We start from the raw sequence: 26,693 nt of genomic DNA, 5'->3' as shown, positions 1-26,693 counted from the left end.
AAAAGTATGTAGGATCTTAAGGCTCTTTTAGAATATAGAATCGAATTCAAAATATAGATAGCCACTTAAAACTCAGCTATGGTGACAGGTATGGGAAAACTTTGTGCAGAACTTGGGTAGTATGTTCACATGCACAGTACGTGAAACTGAACTATTTGTGTAACTGGACCTTTATAGCAGTGTATCCCCAACAGCTAAAATACATGAGCCTGAGAACTCAGGAATTAAAATATGATTAACCTTGCTCACCATCACTCATATTGACTCATTTGTGTAATCTGTGCTTCCCATTTGTGCAACTTATGGGAACCAAGAAATCTGATAAAATCAAAACCTTATGTAATGATCCCTTAAATAACCACCAACAACCAAGAAATCTTGCCTCTTGGTAGTGGAGTGGGAGTGGAAGAGAAAGAATTTCTGCAATGAATGGCAGTCCCCACTGCTATAGTTGGTTTCAGGGCCACAATTGACATTCATAATTTTCCATTTCCACTATCCATTCTAGATACTCCTTAATTGAAGTTACCATCTCTGTTGTCCTTGGAAAACTATCTGCTAGTATAATGCAGATCCACATCTGTGGGCAGCTTGAGTCCTTGGTTACCATCCCAAGCTAAGGTTGCTCCAACTGCCCTTTTAAAGCCACAGTTGGGCAAGAGAGCACCAAGATGTGTCCAAATGGATCACCTGGGTTCCAGTTCCATAAATATTACCCCCCACCCCAATTTGTAATACTGTCTTTGCTTCATCCTGTTGATCAGGGTCAATTATTCATACAAAATGACAACACTTAGTCTTGCATCTTGATTCCTGTATACACAAAAGTAAAAATATGCCCAGATGGCAACCAAAGCTTATCATTCAGTGGAGCTCTTGCTATGTCCCCTGCTGAAAGTACACTCCTTGATGACCAAGATCTCTAACCCTACAGGTCCTAAAATTGTAAGAATGGGAAAAGTCAATTCTTCTCGTGGCTCTTGGTGAGTTGTAAATGCGTCCATCACTGCATTGACTTCCTGCTTTCCAAGACCCATATAATCTTCATATTTGGGACATGGAGCTATGCAGAAGTTTTGGTTCAACATATGGATGCTGTCCTGTAGAATGGAACTGTTCCCTCCATGTTGACCCATCAGTTGCACCTTTATATTTATTTTATTTTTATTTTTTTGAGATGCAGTTTCACTCTTGTCACCCAGACAATAGTGCAATGGCATGATCTGAGCTCACTGCAACCTCCACCTCCCAAGTTCAAGCAATTCTCCTGCCTCAGCCTTCCAAGTAGCTGGGATTACAGGTGCCCGCCACCACTCCCAGCAAATTTTTGTATTTTTAGAGACAAGGTTTCACCATGTTGACCAGGCTGGTCTCGAACTCCTGACTTCAGGTGATCCACCCGCCTCTACCTCCCAAAGTGCTAGGATTTCAGGTGTGAGCCACCGCACTTGGCCCAGTTACACCTTTAGCAGGCCATTTTCATTCTCTATTAAGCCAGCGTTTGGGTGGCCAGTATGGAGCACAAAGAGTGAATTTCTTGATTTGGAGCTCACTCTCACATTTCCTTTCATATATAGTGAGTTTCTTAATATAACATGATATTATGTGGAATTCCATGTTGAATACTGGTGCTGGAAAAGGAAACTGTACCTGAAAAAATGAATTCTAAGAATAAAATGCTGGCTCTCTTGGGATGGAGGAAACCAAGTGTAGTCAGTTTCCATGAAGGAGTCAATTGATGTCTTAGAGGCACAGTGCCACATCGTGGGCTCCATGCTAGTTTTTGCGGCTGAAAGGTTAGATAGTGAACGTGAGCAATTGTAGCTCAGCCTCGGTAATTGAGAGTTCATTCTGCTGGGCCCATGTGTAGTGCTTGTCTTGCTGTCATGGTCACTTCATGTGTTCATTATGCCCGCTCTGGGATGGCAGATCACAGAAGCTGGCTGATGTCAACTGGCTGCACCATATTTTATAGTTGGCTGTTTAGTCCCTTTTCTGTGGTGGATGTTGTCTGTGGGTGTTTACATGTCATACATAAATCTATAAATCTACACACTTGATGCTCATTACCATATATTTATCTATTTGCCTCAACTCGGACTTCATTGTCTATTATTTTTTCATCTTTTTCCTTCTAGGCCTTAGACTAATCACTCAGGCCATTTGCAACCATAAATGTACTAACTTCAGGTAACTTCTCTTTGCTCATAAAATGGATGACCAGGTTCATTCCTATAGCTCTGCCCATTGGGAAGATTTTTTTGTCACCATTATCTTTCAAGGCTATCTCTGAATCAGCCTACTGTATATTGCAGCTGTTACCTATTTGGGGCTGGCTCTCACATAATAAGCTGACTAATGTATAAACCAAAATAGTATTTTTCCCACTCTTCAGTTAATTATTTAGAATCCCTATACAAACATAGACATGAACTAAGAGAGAGGCAATGATGCAAGAGTGGAACACATGGGGTACTAGAATGAAATGAATGTGTTTTTGTGTCTCTCACAGGTCATTTTCAAGCTTAATTTTATGAACAATTTGAGGTTATGGGCATTGATTTCCTTCAAGTCCTTTAACTTAATTTAAATACTATGTCAAGTTTCTTCTAAAAGATATATTATTAAAATGCCAAAAGAAAAATAACCAAAGAATAAAATCTACCTAATGGTCTTTAGGCAGCAAAATTTTGAATTGTACCCAGGGAATCATATGCTAGATTAATACTGTGCACATAAGCTTAAGAGTAAGTAGGATAGTGAGAAAATTCTTGAGTGTATATAATACAAATACTTGCAATGCACTAAAAGGCAGGCTTGCCCATCTTGAGTACTGGTAGACATTTATAGTAGACACTTTTTAGGTACTGACAGGCATTTAGGATATAATAACCAGACTGACTTTTTTGTTTTTGTTTTTGTTTTGAGACGGAGTCTTGCTCTGTCCCCCAGGCTGGAGTGCAGTGGCGCGATCTCGGCTCACTGCAAGCTCCGCCTCCTGGGTTCACGCACCAAATTGACTTTTTAAAGATGATTGTTGCTCATTCTACTACTCATATATTGGGTGCAATTGAACAAAATGCTAGCAGAAAAATATCATTAGGAGTTTCTATGTTGTTCATTTTTTTTCTTTTTACTTTTGCTTTAAACAAACTTTTTAATTCTCATAAATCATGGGAAGAAGTGCTAATGGGCTACTTTAAACATACAAAAAATTATTGAGAAGCAGGAAGAGCTAGAAGTGCTAGATTGTGGTAGAAACTTGATTCACCCCTAAAAGAAACCTATGGGTTTATGCAGATAAATGGCCATGAAAATACACATTTTATAAAAATAAGTGGTTCACAAAACTTCATATTTTCTTTACCTTTTTCTATAAGGTATAATTCTATTTCTCCAAAGATGATATACAAATGGCCAACAAGCATATAAAAAATGTTTAACATCACTAACCATTAGGGAAATGCAAGTAAAAACACACATTGAGATACTATCTCATACCCATTAGGATGGTCCCTATCAAAAATAAATAAATAAATAAATAAATAGATAGATAAAGTAACAAGTGTTGGTGTGAATGTGGAGAAATTGGAATACTTGGAGACTCTTGGTGGGAAGTGAAATTGTTCAGACACTATGAAAAACAGTATGGCAGTTCCTCAAAAAACTTAAAAATAGAATTGTTATATTGTCCAGACAGTCCACTCTGGGTATATATCCAAAAGAATTAAAAGAAGCATCTCAATGAGGTATCTGTACATTCATGCCCATAAGCAGCACTATTCAGTAGCACAATTCACAATAGCCAAGAGTGAAAGCAACCTCAGTGTCCATCAATGAACAAATAGATTTTAAAAAGCAGTGTATACACACAATAGAATATTATTCAGCCTAAAAGAGGAAATAAATTCTGACACATGCTATAACATAGATAAGCATTAAGTACATTATAGATGAAATAAGCCAGTTAGAAAAACATAAATACTGTATAATTCCACTCATATGAGATATCTAGAGTAGTCAAATTCATAGAGACAAAAGGTAGAATGGTGGTTTCCAGGGGCTGAGAGGGAAACGGGAAGTTAATATTTTATGAATATAGAGTGTTAGTTTTACAAGATGCAAAAGTTCTGGAGATTGGTTGTACAACAATGGGTCCATACTTAACACTAATGAGCTGTACACTTGGAAATGATTAACATGGTACATTTTATGTTCTGCATTTTTACCATAATAAAGTATTTTAAATATATAATTGTATTTCTTTGTGAATTGGATGACAATTATTATTCATTGATGTGTGGCCATAAAGCACATGCATTTGGAATAAAGATAGCTACTTATCCAAGAGGGACATTGGAAAACACTGGATCTTGATTTTCACCATTCATTGTTTACCCCCAAGTACATCAATCTCCCTGAAGTTTCTCATCAAAATTTCTTTTGATAGAAATATTAACGTAAGTAAAAAAGGAACTTGCATCTTTAACTACAGTTCACCAAATTTTGAGGATAGAAAAAATTTGCTTTTTCAAATATATAAATTGTTTTTAAGGAAAAAAACCATGAATTTGTAAATTGCAAACACTTTATTTAACATTCATAGAATACAAACTCACTAAGTATGTGCTGAGCTTATGGATCAATGTTTTACAACTATAATCTAGACAGATTTTCTGTCACTGATCACTGTACTGGCCAATCCCAAATGATGTAGGGAAAAAGGTAAGAACAAGTTAAGACATTCTTGTGGCCTCTTCGAGCTGTTTATCAACTTCAACATAACACAAAGGAGAGTCTAAACAAAGCTACAATCACAATGTAGGTTAAAACTTGTGGTTGGGCACAGTGGCTCACGCCTGTAAGCCCAGCACTTTGGGAGGCCGAGGCGGGTGGATCACAAGGTCGGGAGATCGAGACCATGTTGGCTAACGCGGTGAAACCCCATCTCTACTAAAAATAGAAAAAAAATTAGCTGGGCATGGTGGCGGGCGCCTGTAGTTCCAGCTACTCGGGAGGCTGAGTCAGGAGAATTGCTTGAACCCGGGAGGCAGAGGTTGCAGTGAGCCGAGATCAGGCCACTGCACTCCAGCCTGGGCGACAGAGTGAGACTCCGTCTCAAAACAAACAAACAAACAAACAAACTCGTTACTATATGCTACTGATAAGGATTAGCAGCACTTTTTGAGTGCTGAGTTTCAGGCACTGTGCTGAACTAACTGTACGTAACATATTTCAGTCTTCATGACCAACTTCAGGTTAAAAATTATCAGTACTACTTTACAAAGAGAGTAGCTGAGATCAAGTGGTTTATTAAAATACTCGCAGTTACATTGAAGCTGGGACTCCAGATGTAAATAAATTTGAATCCCATATCACTGATGAATGCTACACAATAATTTCTTTAGTTACTGTGGTATAAAATAATTGCTAGTGAAAATAATAATTACAGCTCTTATTACCAAAAACTTACATTGTTCTGAGATTTTGTTCTGTGTCAATTTCATTTGAATTTCACAAGAAAACTATGGTTGATACTACCAGCGTCTCCCTCTTATTGGTAAGTAAAATAAAGCCCAGGAATAAAGCCAGTCTGACAAGTTGACACAATCAGTAAGTAGCTGAACTGAAATTAGACTTCCAAACTTTTACTCTTGAACACTACTCAGAGTTTCCTAGTAGTAGGGGCTTAATATCAATAAATACTAACAATAAATGATCTGGGGTCATTTTAATGTTCCACTTAAAAAATAACTTTTGGAGCTTTCACATTCTGATTTATACTATGATGAACGTAGGACTTAAAAGTCATTCTCATCCACCTTCACCAACCAACCAACCAAAAAACTAAATAAACTGAAAATGAATGACTTAGATCCATCAGAATTGAGCTGGACAAACCACTAACCTTAAAAACCAACCTTAAATATTGGAGAAACAGGCAAATACAGAGAATATATTGGCTTCCTTGAAGATGAAGCCTCTGGAACCAGTAATTCATAATAACTTGGACAGTTCTTGGAGGCTTACTTTAGACTATTTGGCAGTGAGAAGATTTTGAGGGCCAATTCCCCGGGGCCCCACACTTTTTGTGAATTTTGCTTTCAGGAGCCCCCCAAACTGCTCTAGGTAAAGATTTATAAATGGTTCAGCCAGTGGGATGAAAAACATAACCATTCTGAAATATCCTGAGGAAAAGTAACCATTTAAAATAATCCAGAGCATTCCCCACAACAGAAGCCCACCTAGCAAGGGAAATAACTTCACCAGAGCATTGACTTAGGGAAATAAATTACCCAAATCCAGCCCCCTCTAGCCTTGCTGCCTCTCATAAATGGAAAAGCAGGCAAGAAGTACTTGTGAAGGTCACAGCCAAGGAGCACAAATCCATTATAAGACTGAAAAGACTGAGACTTAATCATAAGGTTATACACTGCTTCACCTTTCCTACCCTTGTTCACCACAGAGCTCCAGTATAATAACAGCGTTTATGATTTTCAACATTTCCTTTTGATTCAAGCCTCAGACTCTATTTAAGAAGGAGATTCTAGGGAAATCCAAAAACAGCAAAGAGACAAAAACAAGCATAATAGAGGCTATTGAAGCCTATGACAACTACAGCTACAGAAAACAGTAAACACAGATGAGCTCTTAGGCAAATAAACATAAAATCTCACACTAAAGGCCTACATACCTTAGTTCCTATTACCCAATACATTATTTATAGTTTACAACAAAAAATTACAAGGCATGCTAAAAGGAAAGAAAAAATGAGCTAAAGAGACAAAGCAAACACCCAACCCAGTGAATATTTTAAAATTATCAGACTGTAAATGTAAAGTAACCCTGATGAATATGCTAAGGAATCAAATGGTGAAAGTAGAATATGTGAGTAATGTAAGCAGAGAAACGGAATCTCTAACAGAATCAAAAGGAAATATTGAAAATCGTAAACACTGTCACAGAAATGAAGAATGCCTTTGATAATCATCAGTAGGCTGGACACAGCCAATATGTTAACAGAAACTTAGCCAAATTAAAAAAAAAAAAAAAAAGAAAATTAAAAATGGGATAGAATATCCAAATACTGTAGGACAATTACAAAAGGTATAACATACATATAATGGAAATACTAGAAGGAGAAAAAAGAGAGAAATAAGCAAATACTTGAAATAATAATGATTGAGTATTTTCCAAAATTAAGGTCAGAAATAGAACTACAAATGCGGGAAGTTCAGAGAATGCCAAGCAGAAAAAATTTAAAAGATATACATTGTAGCATATCATATTCAAACTGTAGAAAGATCAAAGGCAAAGAGAAAATTGTGAAAGAAGCCAGAAGGAAAAACAAAAGAAAACAAGAACAACCGCAAACAACACCTTACCTATAGAGAAATAAAGAAAATTGTTATATTGGACTTATCTTCGGAAACATGCAAGCAAGAAAAAAAGAATGAAGAGAAATATTTAAAGTGTCCAAAGAAAATAAAAAGCAAAACACTGGCAAATTAGGATTCTGTACCCAATAAAATTATACTTTGAAGGTGAAGAAGAATAAAGAGTTTCTCAAACAAAAACTGAGTGTAATTGCAGCCATTAGATCAGTCTTGCCGAAAATGGTAAGAGAAGTTCGTCAGAGAGAATAAAAATAATATAGGTCAGAAACTTGAATCTTCTTAAAGAAGGAAGTCCAGAGAAGAAATCATAAAAAGGTAAATACATGTTTTATTTTTCTTATTTCTATCTGATGTAACAGATATCTGTTCACAGTAATAACAATGTTATTTAAATATATGTATGTGTATATGTATTCACACACCCACAGCATATAGATAAGTAAAAAAAAAAATGGCAACAATGTTATAAGAATTGAGGGAAGAATTGAAAGTGTTCTGTTGATTTATATGTGCACTATCTTTGAAGCAGAGTAGTTTCTTTGAAAATAGACTTGCATAGTCTTTGTTCACAGAAGACATCATTGTTTATGTAGAAAATATCAATGAATTAGCCCTCTTCATAAAAATCCTATAACTAGTAGGTGATTTTAGCAAGACTGAAGGTACAAGGTCAGTATGCAAAAGTCAATTGCTTTCTTATATAGTAACAATCAACAACTAGAATTTAAAATTTTAAACACACCATTTGTATTAACACCAAAAAAGAGAGACACAGAATATATATAGAGAGGATACTATACCTATTAGAGAAAATCTACAAAACTCTGATTAACCAAAGAAGATCTTTAAAACTGAAAAGATATTCTATGTTCATGAGTAGACACAAAAAATGTTTAATATGCCAATTTTCCTCAAATTGATCTATAAATACAATATAAGCCCCATCAAAATCCCAGCAAGTTATTTTGTGGATGTCAACAAATTGATTTTCAAGTTTATAAGGAAAGAGAAAAGACCTAGTGTAATCAACACAATACTGAAGAACAAAGTCAGAAGGATAACACTATCTGACTTTAAGACTTATAAAGCTACAGTGTTCAAGATAGTATGGTATTGGTGAAGTAACAGACAAATTGATAAGTAGAGCAGAATAGAGAGCAACACAAATATTGCCAACTTATCTATTTCAAAAAAGCAAGGACAATTTAATGGAGAAAGAATAATCTTTTCAACAAATGGTGCTGGAACAATTTGATATCTATATGCAAAAATATGAATCTAGACATAGCCTTACACATTGCACAAAAATTAATACAAAATAAATCTAAGTGCAAAACACAAAGCTATGAAACTTTTAGAATATAGCATTGGAAAAAACCTAGATGACCTTGGGTTTGTCAATGAGCTTTTAGATATAACACTAACAGTGTGATTAAAGAAAAAAAAATGATAAATTCGACTTTATTAAAATTCAAAAGTATAAATGATAGTTCTGAAAAACTTAACAGTATTGGCTCATTAATTGTAAGAAATGTACCAAATAAATGCAAGATGTTAATTATAGGAAAATCTGTGTGTCTGGGATGGGTGTGGGATATACTAAATTGTATGTACTTTCTGCTAAATTTTTCTGTAAATATATAAGAATTGAAAAATAAATTTTATTTAAATAAAATAAAAATAAATTGTATGGAAAAATAAATTGTATTAAATATGTTTAAAATTTATTCATTTAATTTCCTCACGCAAAAGCAATATGTTAATTTTAGGACACTCACAAAAAAACATAAACAATAGAAGAAAATATTTATAAACATGTGTTATATATGCATAGTTTTATTATTTTTAATGACATTTTACAAAATGAATTCATAGGGTATATACTAATTTTTATTAGCCTTTTTAATTTAATATCATTTTTGCGATCATTTCATGGGTTGTTAAATATTTTTCCAAAACAGTGTAATTTTGGACATTTATATTGTTTTTGTATTTTACTCATAATGAACCACAACATACTGAATGTCTATGTATTTTAAATTATTACCTTGAGTTAAGTAAGAAAATGCATGTTACTAGAGGTATAATTACTATATCTTAAAAAATTTACAACTGTAATGATTTTAGCTTTATATTGTCTAATTTCCTGCCAGTTAAACTAACTTCTATTTCATTAATAGTAAATGAGAGATCAGCCACATTCAGCTCTAACCAACATGGAAATTTTCATTTCTTTTGAAACCTCTCTCTGATTTAGATATTATAATAAAATAAAACCCAGATAATTAAGTTATTAGGTAGCTTGGTCATGAGTCTTTCTACTACTGCTTTCAGGAAAACCTCTTCAATTAACTAGCTTTTGAATATGAAGCTCAGTATTTAAACATCAAAAGCATAATAGAAAAATTTACCCAGAGTGTTCCAGCACTCATCACACATTCTTATTCTCTGGAGGATCAACGATTCAGCACCTTTCTCTTTTCAACTTGGTTTCTCCTATTCTTTAACTTGATGACTTCTACTTTCCTTAAGAAATAACTTTCAGTATTGACCCAAACTGCATGAGTGAATATGCATTATTTATGGGAAGTCTGATAACTAACTAACGTGCACTCCACCTACCAAACTGAGAGCAATATACAGTGCCCCACAGTGATGAAACTCATTAGAAAATGCAGAGAAACTGGTATTAAAATCGAGAAAGTCTAATAAAAATTTACATTGGATTACATAATAAAAATGAAAATGATATTCAGTGAGAAACTAAACCTTAGTCTAAGCTTTTCAGTAGGATTGATAAATTAGAATGAAAATAGGAAAGAAGCTGTCAGGCCTCTGAGCCCAAGCCAAGCCATCGCATCCCACATCCCCTGTGACTTGCATGTATACGCCCAGATGGCCTGAAGTAACTGAAGAATCACAAAAGACGTGAAAATGTCCTGCCCCCGCCTTAACTGATGACATTCCACCCCAAAAGAAGTGAAAACGGCCGGTCCTTGCCTTAAGTGACGATATTACCTTGTGAAAGTCCTTTTCCCAGCTCATCCTGTCTCAAAAACTCCCCCACTGAGCACCTTGTGACCCCCACTTCTGCCCACCAGAGAACAACCCCCCTTTGACTGTAATTTTCCTTTACCTACCCAAATCCTATAAAACGACCCCACCCTTATCTCCCTTCCTTGACTTTAGTTTCGGACTTAGCCCACTTGCATCCAGGTGATTAAAAAGCTTTATTGCTCACACAAAGCCTGTTTGGTGGTCTCTTCACATGGACATGCATGACGGAAGTGACAAGAAAAACATGTTAGATCCTCTTTGTACTGGCAGTTTCTTTTTTAATTTTTATTTCTTTTCTTTTTTTTTTTTTTAATTTGAGACGGAGTCTCGGTCTGTTGCCAGGCTGGAGTGCGTGGGCGCTATCTCCGCTCACTGCAACATCTGCCTCCCAGGTTCAAGTGATTATTCTGCCTCAGCCTCCTGAGCAGCAGGGACTACAGGCATGCACCACCACGCCCGGCTAATATTTTGTAGTTTTAGTAGAGACAGGGTTTCACCATGTTAGCCAGGATGGTCTTGATCTCTTGACCTCGTGATCCACCCGCCTCGGCCTCCCAAAGTGCTGGGATTACAGGCGTGAGCCACTGCGCCCAGCCCAGTTTCTTTTCTTAAACTTTTACTTTAAGTTCTGGGGTACATGTGTAGGTTTCCTTTGTAGGTACACTCACGTCACAGTGGTTGTACAGATTATTTCTTCACCCAGGTATTAAGCCTAGTACCCTTTAGTAATTTTTCCTGCTCCTCTCCCTCTTCCCAGCCTCTATCTTCAGGTCAGCCCCAGTGTCTGTTGTTGTCCTCTAGGTGTCCATGTGTTCTCATCATTTGGCTCCCACTTAAAAGTGAGAGCAAGTTGTATTTGGCTATTTGGTTTGCTGTTCCTGTGTTAGTTTGCTAAGGATAACGGCCTCCACCTCCATCTATCTTCCTGCAAAGGACACGATCTTGTTCTTTTTATGGCTGCATTCTACTGGAAGTCTTGCTATAAAAATACTCTATTCAATACATTTGCACACACACACACACACACACACACACACACATCCTCGAAATCCCAAATAACTGTCTCTATCAATTTTGTATCCATTGTTTAACAAAAACTATTTATATCTTTCCTTGATCAAATTTTAAGTCTTAGATAAGTACATGATAGCAGTTTTAGATCAAGATGGCTTAAAGATTTACATAACTCCATAATCATTTATTCTCCCATTATTTAATAAAATTTTATTTTTTGAATTAATTTCTTTTTCCTCAGTTACTCTTTTTTAGTGACTGTATGTTCAGTCTCTAGTTTTCAGAATGTATTCTATGAATTCTATTTTCAATGAAATCGCTAAGATGCCATGGATGATTGACTCAGAGTATCACTGCCATCAGAAAACATGACTCTCATTACCTTCTTTATTGAGAATTCATTCAAAAGACTGCACCATGTCTTGTATCATACAGAACCTTGCAATATTTACAGAACTATGTTGGTGGATGAAGGAGAGGAAATTTAATTCAGAAAGGCCCTTAAATAGATAAATACCCCCACTTCTTTGCTTGTGTTTCTAAGGTTTAATTATTGAAATTAAAACTAGAATGTGCATTGCAACTTCCATGGTTTCTTGGATATTTACATGTGGCTGCAGCATTCTTACTGCCCCAAAAGAGCTTTCTTTCTCGGGCTCCATTTATTGATAGACATTTAGGAAAATGATAACTGGGCAACTCATAATCATTTATAGAACTAGGTAACCAGCACAATAAGCTTGAATAGTCTTCCATGTTTGAAGCTTCATGTGCTTCAAGAAAAAATGATCGAATGGAGGATCATCATGGCAGATGGGAGGCAGGGCTAGATTGCAGCTCTAGACAGAGCAGTGTGCAGAGGCTCGCATTGTGAACTTTAGCTCCAGATCGACTGCAAGAACAAACCAGCAGTCCTGAGAGGACCCACAGACCCTCTGAAGGAAGCGGGCTGCTCCTGCAGGACCCAGGGGACTCCCCAAATTCTGTGAGTGCCCCAACTGTGGAAGTGGGAAAGAGGACCCTCCTCTCCCGAACACACACCCCCACTGGAGAAACTGAAGGGTGTTTGCGGGAGAAATGTCCAAGTTTACCTGGAGCTGAGTCAATTTAGAGAGCCAAGCAAAATATACGGGTAGAGGAAGCAGCAGAAAGGCCCTGGGAGCTCGCTGGGTCCCCAAGCAGGCCATTCCTGCCTGGCACCACAGGGATCCATCAGGAGGGTGGCCAGAGGAGCAGAAGGTAAAACTCTACACGGAGAAGGAACTCTCCAGCTGAACTTTGTAAACAGGGCGAGAAGCCTGCTGGCCAGAATTCAGAGGAAGAGGCAAGATGTGTATGCAGGTGGGAGGTGGGGGTAGCTTGGGGCAAATTTTCAAATCCCTCTCGCCCATCACCTGGAAACAGACTCAGGGCTGTTGTAGGGGGTACGGTAGGAGTGAGACCGTCCCTTCAGTTTGTGTGAGAGTTGGGTGAGGCCTGTAACTGCTGGCTGTCTTCCACTTCCTTGACAATCAGCATGACTCAGCAGAAGCAGCCATAATCAGTAGGCATACAACTTTAGTGACCTGGGAGTCTCACCCCCATTCCGCACAGCAGCCACAGCACGACCTGCCCAAGGAGAGCCTGAGCTCAGACATGCCTAACCATACCCCAACCTGATGGTCCTTCTCTATTCACCCTGGCAGTGGAAGACAAATGGCATATAATCATGGGAGTTCTAGCACCCTGCCCATGGCTGGTCCCTCTGCATACTACTACAGCTGACGGTCTCTGGAAAGTACCACCTCCTGGCAAGAGGTCAATCAGCACTAAAACAGAGCACTAAACCACCAAAGCTAAGAGCCCTCATGGAGTTCATTGCAACCTCACTCCCCACCCCCACGCTGGCCCCACAACCATCTCCACCAGAACAAGTGCTGGTACCCACAGCTGAGAGACCCACAGATGGTTCACATCACAGAACTCTGTGCAGACAACTCCCAGTACCAGCCCAGAGCCGGGTAGACTTGCTGGGTGGCTAGACCCAAAAGAGAGACAACAACCACTGCAGTTAAGTTCACAGGAAGCCATATCCCTAGGAAAAGGGGGGAAATTACTACATCAAGGGAACACCCCGTAGGACAAAAGTATCTGAACAACAACCTTCAGCCCTAGACCTTTCCTCTGACAGAGCCTACCCAAATGAGAAGGAACCAGAAAACCAACCCTGGTAATATGACAAAACAAGGCTCTTTAACATTCCCCAAAAAATCACACTAGTTCACCAGCAATGGATCCAAACCAAGAAGAAATCCTTGATTTACCTGAGAAAGAATTCAGGAGGTTAGTTATTAAGCTAATCAGGGAGGCACTAGAGAAAGGCAAAGTCCGATGAAAGGAAATCCAAAAAACGATGCAAGAAATGAAGGTAGAAATATTCAAGGAAATAGATAGCTTAAAGAAAGAAAAAAATTTCAGGAAACTTTTGACACACTTTTAGAAATGCAAAATGCTCTGAAAAGTCTCAGTAATAGAATTGAACCAGTAGAAGAAAGAAAATTATACACCAACAGCGACCAAACAGAGAATCAAATGAAGAACTCAACCCCTTTTATGATAGCTCCAAAAAAAGAAAAAATACTTAGGAATATACCTAACCAAGGAGTTGAAAGATCTCTACAAGGAAAACTACAGAACACTGCTGAAAGAAATCATAGACAACACAAACAAATGGAAACACATCCCATGCTCATGGATGGGTAGAATGAATATTGTGAAAATGACCATACTGCCAAAAGCAATCTACAAATTCAGTGCAATCCCTATCGAAATACCACCATCATTTTTCACATTATTAGAAAAAACAATTCTAAAATTCACATGGAACCAAAAAAGAGCCCACATAGCCAAAGCAAGACTAAACAAAAAGAACAAATCTGGAGGCATCACACTACCTGATTTCAAACTATACTATAAGGCCATAGTCACAAAAACAGGGTGATACTGGTATAAAAATAGGCACATAGACCAATGAAACAGAATAGAGAACGCAGAAATAAACCCAAGTACCTAGAGCCAACTGATCTTCAACAAAGCAAACAAAAACATAGTGTGGTGAAAGGATACCCTTTTCAACAAATGGTGATGGGATAATTGGCTAGCCACATGTAGGCGAATGAAACTGGATCCTCATCTCTCACCTTATACAAAAATCAACTCAAGATGGATTAAGGACTTAAACCTAAGGCCTGAAACTATAAAAATTCTAGAAGATAACATTGGAGAAACCCTTCTAGATATTGGCTTAGTCAAAGCTTTCATGACCAAGAATCCAAAAGCAAATGCAATAAAAACAAAGATAAATAGCTGGGACCTAATTAAACTAAAGAGCTATTGCACAGCAAAAGGAACAGTCAGCAGAGTAAACAGACAACCCACAGAGTGGGAGAAAATCTTCACAATCTGTACATCTGACAACTGACTAATATCCAGAATCTACAACGAACTCAAACTAATCATAAGACAAAAACAATCTTATCAAAAAGTGGGCTAAGGACATGAATAGACAATTCTCAAAAGAAGATCTACAAATGGCCAACAAACATATGGAAAAATGCTCAACATCACTAATGATCAAGGAAATGCAAAGCAAAACCACAATGACATACCACCTTACTCCTGCAGGAATGGCCATAATCAAAAAATAAAAAACAACAGTAGATGTTGGCATGGATGCGTTGATCAGGAAACACTTCTACACTGCTGGTGGGAATGTAAACTACTACGGCCACTATAGAAAACAGTGGGGGGATTCCTTAAAGAACTAGAAGTAGGACTACCATTTGATCCAGCAATCCCACTACTGGGTATCTTCCCAGAGGAAAAGAACTCGTTATTTGAAAAAGATACTTGCACATGCATGTTTATAGCAGCACAATTTACAATTGCAAAATTGTGGAACCAACCAAAATGCCCATCAATCAATGAGTGAATACAAAAACTGTGGTATGGCTGGGTATGGTGCCTCATGCCTATAATCCCAGCACTTTGGGAGGCCAAGACAAGCAGATCACCCGAGGTCAGGAGTTCAAGACCAGCCTGGTCAACATGGTGAAACGCTGTCTCTTCTAAAAATACAAAAATTAGCCTGGTGTAGTGGTGGATGCCTATAATTCCAGCTACTTGGGAGGCTGAGGCAGGAGAATCACTTGAACTTGGGGGGCAGAGGTTGCAGTGAGCTGAGATCATGCCACTTCACTCCAGCCTGGGCAAAAGAGTGAGACTTTGCCTCAAAAAAAAAAAAAAAAAAAACAAAACTGTGATATATATATATATGTATATGATGGAATAGTACCCAGTCGTAAAAAGGAATTAATTAACACTATTTGCAGTAACTGGATGAGATTGGAGACTATTATTATAAGTGAAGTAACTCAAGAATGGAAAACCAAACATATGTTCTCACTGACATGTGGGAGCTAAGCTATGAGTACACAAAGGTATGAGAATGATATGATGGACATTGGGGACTCAGGGGGAAGAGTGTGTGGGGGGGTAAAGGACAACAAATATAGTGCAGTGTATACTGTTTGGATGATGGGTGCACCAAAATCTCACAAATCACCACTAAAGAACCTACTCATGTAACCAAATACCACCTGTACCCCAATAACTTAAGGAAAAAAGAAAAAGATCGGTGTCCTACTCCTGGTATAACAAAGTAATTTCATACAGGACCCAATCCTTATGCATATGAGAACCACGAACAGGTCAATTTCAAAAAAACCAGTCAGCAACAGCAGACAGGTTTTGGGAGGGGTAAAAACTTGGAAGAAAGGATAGCTTGTATGATTTTCTATTTGTTAAGGTTTTAGTCAAAGTGAGCTGCACACAAAGCAGCTAAAACTTTGAAAACATGATTGTGGATCCTGACAAGCAAGAGAACTGAATTTGAGACAATTAACAGATGCATAAAGTACAGGGGATCAAGTAAATGTGAGGCTAGAAAAAAACTAAAGACCAAATTTTTTTGTATAAACTCTGCCCAAATCTGTTTCACTGCTATTTGTTACACTTTCACACCTGCTAATGACAGACTCCAGCAAAGAATAAACAGACTAGACTAAACTGAGATTTGAGATAAAGAATTTTCAGTTGAATTTCTACACGTTAAATGCCTGTTAAAACAATAAAAAGAACAACAACAAAATTAAAAATTTTACAAATGAAAAAAGCAAAGTGCTAAGACTCCGTGACTTAATACTCAAAATACAATCTGAAATAATTCTACACATGAAAATCCAAAAATATTTGACCCATTTGGAATAGAAAAGACAATCCTGAGATAATTGATATTACAATGAGCAGATAAATATTTTTAACAGCAATTATACAATATTCAAGAATGTAAGAGAAATTATGCTTACAATGAATAAAACAAAAGTAAATATCAGCAAGGAAGTAGCAACTATTAAAAAAGAAACCAAATGGGTATTATATAAGCACAACATACAATATCTGAAATTTTGTAAAAAGTGAACTCTTTCCTGGCTAACACGGTGAAACCCCATCTCTACTAAAAAATACAAAAAACTAGCCGGGCGTGGTGGCGGGCACCTGTAGTCCCAGCTACTCAGGAGGCTGAGGCAGGAGAATGGCGTAAGCCCGGGAGGCGGAGCTTGCAGTGAGCTGAGATCTGGCCACTGCACTCCAGCCTGGGCAACAGAGCGAGACTCCGTCTCAAAAAAAAAAAAAGTGAACTCTTAACGAATTTTACAGAAAGTAAACCAAATCAATCAACCAAGTGATAAAAATTAAATAAAAAAGAATATCTCTTCAAGAACATATACAACTATAGGAAAAGATCTAACATTGATAAAATGAGAGGCCCAGAAGAAGACAAGAGTAAGAATGGGGTGGGACGTATTTTTAAGAAAACAATGTTCAACATTTTTCCAATTTGGTGAAACATGTAAAGATTCATAATATTTTGCAAATATCAAGCAGAATAACTGCGCAGAAAACCATGCCTGAGGCACGTTAAGTGAAACTACAAATGCCAAAGATAGAAAAAATTTTGAAAGCATACAAAAAGCACCCCAGCATATTATCTACAGAGGAAGTCATTTGAATTAACACTGATTTCTTATGAGAAAATCTGCAGTGAAGAAAGCAGTGAACCAATATCTTGAAAGCAATAATAAAAAAGAAACTCAACTCTGAATCCTATAACCAGCAAAATTACCTTTTAAGAATTAAGATGAAATAATTCCACTTTCTAAAAAAAGAAGAAAAACTAAGATAATTTATTTCCAACGGACTAGTACTGTAAGAAATATTAAAGGAAATTTTTCAGGTTAAACGAAAACAATACATAATAAAAACTCAGGACTTGAGGAAGGTATGAAGAGCATTGGATATAGTAAATATCTAGGTAAATATAAATGGTTTTTCTTCCCTTTAATTAAAAAAAAAACAATGATTTAAAACAAACATTATTACATTGTCTCTCGTGGGGGGTTACAATTTTAAGCGTTTGTGATATATATAACAGCTATAATAAGAAAGATGGTTAGAAGTTTTCTACACATAATGTGAAATGGTACAGTATTAACACTAAATACACAGAAAAATTAAGAACGTATATTATAATCCCAAGAGCCACCACTAAAAATTAATGTAAATGGTGAAGTCAAAAAAGCCTATTGTAACATTAAAACAGAATACTAATAATACCGAGCTAATCAAGTAGAATGTAGGAAAGAAAGATCAAAAATATGGAAATAAGTAACAGAAAACGAAAAGCAAAAGGGTAGAACTAAATCACAACTATATCAATAATCATATTAAATATTAATGGACTAAGCACTCCAATTAAAAGTCAGTGATGATCAGAAAGGATTAAAAAACTGAGAGACTTGACTATCTGTTATCTCTAATTGATTCCCTTTAACTACAAAGACAGAGATAAGTTGAAAATAAGTCAATGTAAAAAGGTTTGTCATGCTTACAGCAAGCCTAAGAAGGCTGAGATGGCTATGTTAATAAGAGGCAACCTACTCTTTGAGAGAAAAATATTTCCAGAGGTAATGAGTGATAGTTCATAATGATAAAATGTTCAATTTATCAGGAATAAATACAATTATCAGGTTTATGTGCCTAATACCAGAACTTTACAACATATGAAACAGAAACTGACAGTATTTCATAATCACAGTTGGAAATTTTAACATCACTCTTGTCAATTAATAGAATGCCTAGACCAAGAAACAAACGAACAAAAAATCAATAGACAGATTGCTTCAATAACAGTGTCAATTGCCTTGACCTAATTGAAATTATAGAATACTGCATTCACCAAATAGAAAAAATATATGATTTTCATGAGCATATGGCATGTTCACCAAGACAGACCCTATGTAGAAATATAAAGGAAGTCCTAATAAATTGAAAATAAATAATATAGAGTACATTCTCTGGTGAGAAGGGATTAAAACTAGACAAATCTTTGGATAACTAAAAATATTTTCTAATCAAACACTACACTTCTATATGACCCGTGGGTCAAAGAAAAAAAATCACAAATTGAAAATTATTTCAAACTGAATTGTAATAGTGGTTCAGCATATCAAAATTTGTGGGATACAGCTTAGTCTGTGATAAATGGGAAACTACAGCTTTAAATGCTTATGTTTGAGATGAAATAATGATCACTCTGTATCAGAGATAAAGGAGAACTCTTAAGAGAATGAAGTGAATTTTAAGTTCCCTAATGCCATAACAGATAATCTGATGTTTTGGGGAAAATGGTTACTACTTAAACTTAGACTTTTTATTTTTTAAGTATTTTCTCTTGGCCTAAAAAAGTCCCAATATTTAGTTAACTAGACAAATTTGGATTGAGTGTACCTGTTTTTTCATTTCTTTCTTTCTTCTCTATCCCTCATCACTTGATTGTAGGTCCTTGATTGGTGGTACCTGAATATAGGAGGCTAAATTAATCTTTAGTCACTTTCAGTATTCTTCTTCTTCTAGTATCTATACCAGTACTGACATAAATACATCACTTTCATAGAATTTTCTGAAGATTACATTGTAACAGCTCTGAAAGATTGAGATGGGCTATTCCTACGGGCATTTCTCACCAAAGTCAAATTTCATCTGAAGGAGTAACTGTGAAAATGTGTATCTGGTTCACAGATACCTTTCAAGTGAAGCTAAAAGTCATGTTTAAGGCTTTTATATTTTAAGGTGGTTTTCCAGCCTTAATCTTTTAAACTACTCATTTGAATGCCTGGGTTTAGTTAATTCAGAATGAGAAAGAGATTGTGTATGATCCTCATATCAATGTTGATGTCTGAGAGTAGGGACCCACCCTGGACCTGACCGAAGAAGTATCATTTTAGCATTACAGCCACCATACAAATTCCTAGAGGTGAAAAAAATTAGGTTGGCATTTTTTACAAGCAAGGCATTGCAAGGCATTATATTAGTGGTCAATAAGTTGTGCTTCTTTCCATGATCTTATTTGGTAAAGAAATACAGTGTATGACATACATGTAATTTAAATTTTAGTAGCCATTGTATAATAGACACATTTAATTTTAAAAATATCACTGGTGTTTTGGAGTTTGTGGGAAAACATGCCGCATCTTATGTGTGTGCTAAATTTTATCTCATGTAAATTACGATGTTAGGTATTAAGATATTATTATTCTGTGATCGATTATGGGAAGTCTTTTAAGAGATCATTGTCCTATCTGTTGGAGAGAAGGAGACAAATCTACAGGATTTTTAGGGCTATGTATTAATCGCCATCATTTTATAAAGTAATGCTAATACCATGTCTCTCTCATGATGGCAAGTTGTATTGGGGATATCAGCAAAACAATTGTTGTTTAAAAATAATATTTGATTAAGGTAAAAAAAAACATCTAGGAAGACAATATTCTAGACAGGAGAAAACAAGATGAGGTCTGGCCCCCATAACCAAAATTTAAATAAGGGTATAAAATAAATCTACACCTCCTTTTCTGACAACAGATTTGCCATGGTCATATCAGAACTTGACTAATTTTAGTATCCTTTCTCTCTTTCCCTTTTTCCATTTTTTCCCCTGGATGTGAAAGGATTAGTAACTGTGGAAATCATTACAGGAAGAGGGGGCAACCAGTGAAGCAAAATCCCACGGGGAGTAAATCAGAAACTGTCTTTAGAATTGATCCTTCTGAGTTGGATATTTTATCTCTTGAATGTTTATTTTCTCAAATAATATAGGTAGATAATTTTGGAAAATCTATTACTAGATACTATTTTCATAAGAGAACACTTATTTTTATATTGTATATTTATTTTATTATTATTTTACTTATTTTAAGAAATTAACATAAAATGCGATTTTTAATGTACTTATTTTTATTAATTAGTTTATTTATTCTAAAAATTGGATAACTGGGATGAAGAGAGTGGAACATAGTTAACACTTCCTTTAATATTAAGCTTACTTTATACATGTTCTAAGGGTTATACATGTATTAATCATCACACACACACACACACAACCAGTAATATTTTAAAGTAGATAATATTAGCCCGCTAAATTTACGGATAAGGAAACAGGTTCAAAGAGATTTGAAAGTGACTCGTCCAAGAATAGATGAATAGTAGATGGCAGAGTTGAAATTTGCTCTTGGGCACTTTAGCTCAGAGCCTGAATTCTCAACCACTATGTTATATTAAGGGAATGTCCTTCATGAATTAAGTATTGACATCATGTGAAAAGCCTGACAGTAATATCCAACTCTTGGTCTCAATAAACCAGACTTCAGATTCCTCTGTTCAGAAGATCTCTGTTAACAAGTTGTGAGTCTTATGAGGAAATCCATCTCTGCATTAATTTTAGCTCCCCAAAAGAAAGGAGTGATTTGAGTAAATGATCATTAGATATTTGAGTGCATAAAATTCCATGATTCTAAAAACAATTATCAATACAACATCATCTAGATTTTCTTTTGATTGTTTGTTATTTAAATATTTCACATTTCTGGCTTTGCATTCATAGACAGAAAGAGTAAACAGTAATAATAAATTTAGACTTTTCTTCTTGTGATGATCTCACAAAAATTTTCTGAGAAAGGAAACAAAATATTAACAAAAAAATGGTTGAATTATTGTGGTTAATTTATTCAATTGATCCTATATTTGCAAATAATAAAAATTTCAATATATAAAGTAATATGCTAATAGAAATAGATATATTCACAAGAAACATTTATCACAATGACATTGAAAAATATGCATTATTTTATTTATGACCAGTGTGAATTTTTGGTGATTTCACACTGACGCTTATCGGGAATGGAGAGAAAAATCTAGCAGAAGCAAATGAAGGTGATTTACAGAAGCACATATATTTAAATGCCAAAGCCCATTACAAAGTTATTTTCCCAAAGTAAAAATCTATAACATTTTCACATTGTATGCAGTTTTAAATTATCTTTGTTTTAATGTGAAATAGTGGATTATTTTGACATACATGTTTTGGTAAATCGAATTGCCTTTGATATTTCAGTTTGCAAGATTTCACTAAGGAATATTTGACCTTATGCTGTTTTATGTGCCTAAATATATCTATCATATTGAATCATGGTGAACCATATAATTTGACAAACACAGTTTGTTTCCTTTTTTCTGTCACAAATTTCTCCAAAATCTTGTTAACCATAGAAAATCTTCTTTCTTTTTTATACATAAATCTCCTAGTTGCTCCTATACTTTTGAGAAACTTCTCGATACATAGCATTCAAAAGCATGTGGCAAAGGAAGTGACATAGGCAAATATTATTTTTATGCTATCTTTTTAGCAGACAATTGCCTGCTGAGGGGAAAATGATCCTGATTAATAAAGAAATTTCTAAAAACATTCCAATGGGGGATTCAACTTAGGGGAATTTCAGTTGAAGCGATTGAAATACTCAACATACCAAAACATATTTTTTTTCCCAGCATTGTCCTGATACTATTTGTTCTGTCATGGAGTGGGATTTACCTGCTACTTTTGCCGTTGTTATCAGTATCCAAGCATTTTCCCTCTCATTTCCTCTCTGGGCAGTTCTCTGGCCCAGCTCAATTAAAGGACAAATCCATTGCAGTCTGCAGCCTAGGAATTATAATGAAGTCAGCTGTCAAACTCCTATCTCACAGCTGCCCCTCTGTGAGTAATCTGATGGCCACTTGTCAGCTGTTTCACCCAGTCAAGCACAGACAAAGGGCCTCTGATGGCCTCCTTTATTCTCATCAATCTACATTGAGGCAGATGTTGAAATCCCAACAGGAAAAGGTATAATTTGATTTAGCATTCAGAACTGCCTCCTCCTATTGATACATCAGATCTTTGTGAACTCGATATTCTTTTGTAACCATGAGGCAAATGACTTCACTGTTTATTTATTTTCCTCATTCTGCCATTGAAAATAATGCTTTAGAAGGATATCTGGGGATACAGAATATTGCTCTGTGGAACATACCACAATACAATAAATTACTGGATCTCTCAAGGTGGAAGGAATCCAGGTGATTTTGATTTTTAAAAGAGATTTCTATAATTTTGTAAATACTCTAAAGCGAGTCAAAAGAATCAAAGAGCTGTGCATTCATTCTTTTATTTTTTTTTCTATCGACAAGGATGGATATTAGAAAAAAATTAGATTTTTTCCCAGATTAGGCAGAAGATCAAAGTGCAAGATTTGATTGAGAGAAATGAAGTAACTGACATTGATTATACTCTTTAAGTTTTCCATTCTCCAACCAAAAGATTGTAAGGAAGTTAGCTGTTTTCTTAATGCAGTACTTCCTTTTTTGTAAGAATAACTTAAATCAATATACATCCTATTAAATGTACTCAAAACTGTTGAAAATATGTGATTTTGATGACAAGATTACTATCACTCTCTGACTACAACAGTTATATTTCCTACCTTCTTGAATAAGACAAATAAACTGAAAACTATCTAGCTTCCAACAAAAGAGTTCGTTTTCAGATTACTGAAGATCTACAATTCCCATCCCTAATACCTGCCTCTAAGTAATAAATGTTTCTTGATGATATTCAAATATAAAGTTCATAAAAAGTATTTACTGAAGACATGATTATAAAAATGGTTTGGGGAGCCAGCCCACTTATCTTAATATCTGCTTTTAAAACGGGAACAGAAATATTCATGGTTGCATATCTGGGGTTCTTTTACACTGAGAATTAGTGTCTTCTGCAACCCAGCTTCTATTTATTAATGAAATCACTTTCACCTCAGGCATTGTTCTTTACATTAATTCTGACTCTAGCTGTCAGAATGTAAACTTTATTCTTTTTAGTAGGCCTTTTAAAAGTCAACATAATTAAAATTATGAAGTAAAAAAGCAGGATATATTTTTCTTGCATATCAAATTAATGAAAGTCATTTTTCAGTAGCTTGGAGTACCAACTTTGCAGTGTAAAACATCCATGTTTCTAAGAAGAGAGTAATATTGTAGGTTGAAGTTCCATTCCAAGTATTTTAATTGCTGATATTGAAAGAAACACAGAGAGATAATATATGATTGTAAGAAGATAAGGCCAAATCTTTGGTGGCAAAACATTCCATGACATTTAATAAGAAAATTCACTTTGACGCCAGTACTAGAAAAAATGAGTGATAGAAATCATGGTGTTTTGAAGAATTTATATGTAATATTACAGTAATGTTTCCTTATGAAAATGATTTCTATAAATGCTTTCCATGTCTAAAGATCGAGATGGGATATGTGTATGTGTGTGCCTATGCACCCAAGCGCTTTAAGGATGACAAGAGTTTGCTGTACAAAGAGAAGATGAGGACATAATCATTCTGCCATTCCTGGTAAAATCAATATCTGAGTGTCTTTTGTCTGGCCCATGAGCACAGCCCTGAAGTTCATTTGTTCTAGGAGAAGAGTAGGCTATCATAAAGATAAGAATGAAAGCTCATACCTGCTTGGGGTTTGTGTGTGAACATGGTGGTAGGATGCAGGAAGGCAGACTGGCCCTTTAATTTCTATTGTGTATTGTCCTAATCTTCGAACAAACAGAGGAGATCCTTAGACTCTGAGATAGCTGCTAGAAAAGAAGTTTATACAATGACTTCTTTTTGGAAGAATTGCTTATTTTAAAAATATTCAGGTAGCTCAGTTTTCTTCTATATGAATGATTTCCAAAGTCAGTTTGGGGACTGATGGGAATCACCTTTTAGGGTGTATGTGACGTCAAAACTATTGTCATAATAATATTAAAATTGCATTGGGAGTTATACCTGATGTAAATGACGAGTTGATGGGTGCAGCAGACCAACATGGCACAAGTATACATATGTAACAAACCTGCATGTTATGCACATGTACCCTACAACTTAAAGTATAATAATAATAAATAAATTTAAAAAAAAATAAAATAAAATGCTATTTGCCCTTTTTCATTCTATTTTCCCATGAGTACAAAGTGGAGTTTTCCAACAATGAATGAAATGTGCATTGGAGTATAGTGTTTTTAAATTCTTTTGATATTATTTCTAATATAATAAATATCAATGGATATAACCCACATAAGCAAAAGCTCCTTGCTCAGTAATTCAAAAGAGTGTTGCAATGGACTGAATTTTGTCATGCCCCCCCGCCCCAAATCCATATGTTGAAGCCCTAAGTCCTAATGTGACTATATTTGGAGATAGGATTTTTAGGAAGTAATTAAGGTTAAATGAGGTCATAAGAGTAAGGTCCTAATCTGTTGGAATTGGTGGCCTCATAAGAAGAGGAGAAGATCTCTTTCTTTCTCTCTTTTCACAAGCACAGAGGAAAGACCTCATTAGGACACAGTAAAAATGTGGCCATCTAGAAGCCAGAAAGAGAATCCTCACCAGAACTTGACACCCTGATCTCAGACTTCCCGCCTCCAGAACAGTGAGAAAATCAATTTCTGCTGTTTAGGCCACCACATTTCGTTATCATCTGTCTGAAGCACAAGGAGATTATGACAATTTAAATGGGTCGTGAAAATTCTAAGAACCACTGATCTGCATCAATAAAATGATGATACTGGAGTCCCCTCTAGGCTCAAAGAAGAAAACCAAAATCCATGAGCACATGGGCTGCAAATATGACTTGGAACAAAATAGGTAACACACTGTGCTGAAAAATGCTTTAAAATGCTACAGTCTTTGTCATAATAATGAGCTATGAGATAAATCTATAATACCTCTCCACTTACTCCAAAATTCTTAGCTCTGCATTCAAAGCCCTATGCTTGGGGCCACAATCTACTCAGTCAAGAGTATCTCCTACTATCCTCTTCTTTAAACTGCTTCTTTAGAAAGGAAACCTCAAATTTCCTTGGATATGCATTGCTTAATCTAGTCTCTGCCACTGTGTTCATGCAATATTCTCACTATATGTTTCGGGTTGTTTCTTTCAACTTGAATAACTTTCATCACTACCATCTTATGATGTGCATTGTCACAAACTGTCTTCTGAGGAATTCAGCAGCCACAGCACTATGTATGTATGTATGATGTATGTACGCATGTATGTATGGGTTAGTATTACAAATCTAAAACATAGTCCTGCCTTTTTAAAGAGGCTCATATAAGTAACATTTTGGGACCAAAAAATCTGAGAAAATTAATCTTTTTCTACAATGCACTATGTATTACATATATGTTTTAAAGTACCACTCTTCATAATCTAAAACATGTTCCATCACAAAGTACACTCACGTAATTGGGAAAACATTTCCCAACACATGCTTTTCTCTTTTGCATCTGTATTCTCCATGTTCTCTACAGTAAAGCCTGTGCCATCTATTTACTTGTGGCGGTGAGTGTAGGGCTATGCAAAATAATTTTTTTTTTTTTTTGAGACAGAGTCTCACTCTGTTTCCCAAGCTGGAGTGCAATGGTGCAATATCCGCTCACTGCAACCTCCACATCCCAGGTTCAAGTGATTCTCCAGCCTCAGCCTCCTGAGTAGCTGGGATTACAGGTGCCTGCCATCACGCCCAGCTACTTTTTGTATTTTCAATAGAGGTGGGGTTTCACCGTGTTGGTCAGGCTGGCCTCAAACTCCTGACCTCAGGTAATCCACCCGCCTCAGCCTCCCAAAGTGCTATGATTACAGGTGTGAGCCCCCGCGCCCAGCCACAGAATAAAATTTTTAAATGTGAAGCAAAATTATAGAGTTTAAACC

Source organism: Papio anubis, chromosome 6 (assembly GCF_008728515.1).
Source record: "Papio anubis isolate 15944 chromosome 6, Panubis1.0, whole genome shotgun sequence".
Lineage (NCBI taxonomy): Eukaryota > Metazoa > Chordata > Mammalia > Primates > Cercopithecidae > Papio > Papio anubis.
Note: the sequence above shows the minus strand (reverse complement) of the source record.